At 44.1% G+C, this 3,086-nt stretch overlaps 1 pseudogene; it reads right to left on the minus strand.

The window, feature by feature from the left end:
* Positions 1-1,582: 1,582 nt before the first annotated feature.
* On the minus strand, positions 1,583-2,072 carry LOC140597786 (ATP synthase subunit d, mitochondrial pseudogene; annotated as a pseudogene).
* Between the last annotated feature and the right edge of the window lie 1,014 nt (positions 2,073-3,086).

A 3,086-nucleotide genomic window follows, 5' to 3' on the forward strand; every position in this document is an offset into this window, starting at 1 on the left:
AAATAAACAAGTATGTCATGGCAAATTGGGATGCATGCAACAAAGGAAATGGCCTGGCTGCTGCAGTTGACAGTGGGAGGAGGCTGTGGGTGATGGAACCTACTTTTTTTTTTTTTTTAAGATTTTATTTATTCATGAGAGGCACACAGAGAGAGGCAGAGACCTAGGCAGAGGGAGAAGCAGGCTCCATGCAAGGACCCTGATGCAGAACACCATCCCAGACTCCAGGATCACGCCCTGAGCCAAAGGCAGATGCTCAACCACTGAGCCACCCACGCGTCCCTGGAACCTACTTTAGAAGGTGGTTAGTAGGTGCCATGGAGATTCAGAACCGAAGGCAGAGAAGGAGTGTGCAATGCAAAGAGTAGGTGGAGAGGAGTTCCAGACACAGGAAGTGCCTGTGGGATGGTCCTATAGGAGGAGCAAGGTTGGCACTCCAGCGTGTTTGGGGAGTGGAGGTAGTATTGCAGAGGGGCAGAGGCCAGCTCATGCAAAGCCTCTAAAGCCTTGGCAATGATTTTGGCCTTTATTCCAAATGCAAGAGGAATCCAGTTAGGAGGTTCTTGAAAGAGAAGAAAGAGGCCAGAGCAGCATCAATGGAGCCAGATAGAGATGCTTGGGTTTAGGGCATTTTGAAGGGAAAACAAAAAGACAAACCATGCTATTGGATCAAAGGTGGGAATGAGAGGGAGGGAGGTGCCATAGATGGCTTCCTGTTTTCTGGCTTGGAATTATCTACCAAAGTGAAGCAGATTGTGGGAGGAATAGGTTTGGGCATGTTAAATTTCAGATGTCTGGGTTTATTAAAAGGGTGGCATTTAGAGGTGACTCCGTCCTCTGATGTGATGAAGTCCAATGCAAACAAGAGAAACAATTCACTAAATTGCTTTGGCACAACTTAACAGGTTTATAAAGGTTTAGTTCCCTATTTACAGAACTGTTAAAGATCTTAAAACGTCATGGATAATGTTCAGTTGTACTTTATTTCATTTTATGGGTGATTATATGTGCTATGGGAGCATTTGGTAGTTTTCATAAGGGTAATGGGTATAATCCTCATGAATGTCAAAGATCTACTATAGAGGGCAGCCTAGGTGGCTCAGCGGTTTAGTGCTGCCTTTGGTCCAGGGTGTGATCCTGGAGACCCGGAATCGAATCCCACGTTGGGCTCCCTGCATGGACTCTGCTTCTCCCTCTGCCTGTGTCTCTGCCGTTCTCTCTCTGTATCTTTAATAAATAAATAAAATCTTAAAAAAAGAAAAAAAAAGGATCTACTATATAGATACACTACACAGTATCTTGAACTAATTTCTAATACAACTTTATGGAAAATGTTAAGTGGCTAGTTGGTGTGTGTTCTGTGGATATGCAATAGTTATCCTTTATTTAGCACTTACTATGTGCTCCACATTCTGTTATATACTCTATAAATATTTCACCTGAGCCCCACATTATTTATCATCCATTTTATTTATTTATTTCTATTTATTTATTTATTTATTTATTTATTTATTTCCATATCATTATCTTTAATGTCCAAAGTTTATAATATAAGGGCCAGGGCTTTCTCCCCAACTCAAGTTTATAAATTTTCGATTGGCTTGTGAGGCCAATAGGGATACTTTTTATTGTCTAATTTGGTTTTTGGGAAGACTTTATTCAGGTGCTCAATGGTCATCTGATCAAATGGAATTATGTTCTTCATCTTCTCCATCTCTTTTTTATATTCTTCAATCCTGGCCTTTGAGAGAGACAAAAACTCAGCACAGCTTTTCACATCTTCTTTTTCCTCAGCATCCACCTGGACAGTGTATTTATCCTCTGGCACAGGAAGGAGTTATCAGGGCATTAAACTTCTTCTCAAAGTCATCTACCAAGGCAGCCTTTGCCACATTGGCCTTGCAGTAAGTCCAGTCAATAGCAGGTGGTTTCTCAGGAAGAGTAGCCAACCTGGAGGTAAGCATCTCATTCCAGGATCTCAGGGAGTTGGCAATGGCCTTCTGGTTTCAGGGTATGATCTCCCCAAAAGCTACCCAGTCAATGGTTTTTAGAGCAAGTTTTCACCCAGCCATCTTGAGATCCTTCACTGACCCCAGCAGCCCACAGTCCACAGCCTATCATCCATTTTACATGTGAGAAGTAAAAGCTCAGAAAGGTTAAGTAACTTGCCCAGAGTCACAGAGCTAGGAGGGGGTGGAGTTTGTATCAGACCCAGGCCTGAGCTGACCAGAAAGTTCAGATTTATATGAAGCAGGTTTTGCCCTTGGTTACAGAATGGGTAAAAGAGGGATTGAGGCCAAAGTGGGATTGAGAATGAGAGAGGTTTATTGGGGAGTGACACCCACAGATGGGCAAGATGCAGTACAGACCAGACAAAATCTCTGCCAGCCCAGCATAGAGCTCTGAAGCAAAGACTGCCCATTCAAGGGGGTCTGCATTGGGCAGAGATGGGTGGACCCTTGTACCACTACTTCAGCTCACCCATCAGCTAGGGAGAGCATGCCATGATCTCAGGTTGAAAACTGGTCTGGCCCCTCAAGGCTGTCAGTGAACTGCACTCCTTGCATCGGGCATTTAAGATCTCCTTAAATGGAGATCTGAGCAGTGTATCTCCTCATCTGTCACATGCTCTAAAAATTGCCAGTGCTCCTTTCATCCAAGAGAAGGGTGTACATGAGTTATCTAGTGCTGTATAACAAATTGCCCCCAAATGTAGAAGCTTAAAATAGCAGGTATTTGTTATCTTACAGTTTCTGTGCATCAGGAGTCCAGGCATGGCTTAGCTGGGAGCCTCTGGCTGAAGGTCTTCTGTGAGGTTGTTGTCAAGCTGTAGTTGGGGTCACCATCTCACCTGCAGGCTCAACTGGAAGGGAAATAGGCTTCTGAGCTCACATGCATGTTTTTTGGCAGGCCATGGGCCCCCATCACTTTGGCCTCTCCACAGGACTACCTCATGACATAGCAGCTGACTTCCTCCAGGATAAGCAACCCAAGAGGCAGTGAGAAAGAACCCACAGTAGAAGTCATGGCTTTCTATAAACTCCTCTTGGATGTGACATCCCATCATTTCTACCACATTCTGTTTG

Source organism: Vulpes vulpes, chromosome 2, assembly GCF_048418805.1.
Source record: "Vulpes vulpes isolate BD-2025 chromosome 2, VulVul3, whole genome shotgun sequence".
In the NCBI taxonomy this organism is placed as follows: Eukaryota; Metazoa; Chordata; class Mammalia; order Carnivora; family Canidae; genus Vulpes; species Vulpes vulpes.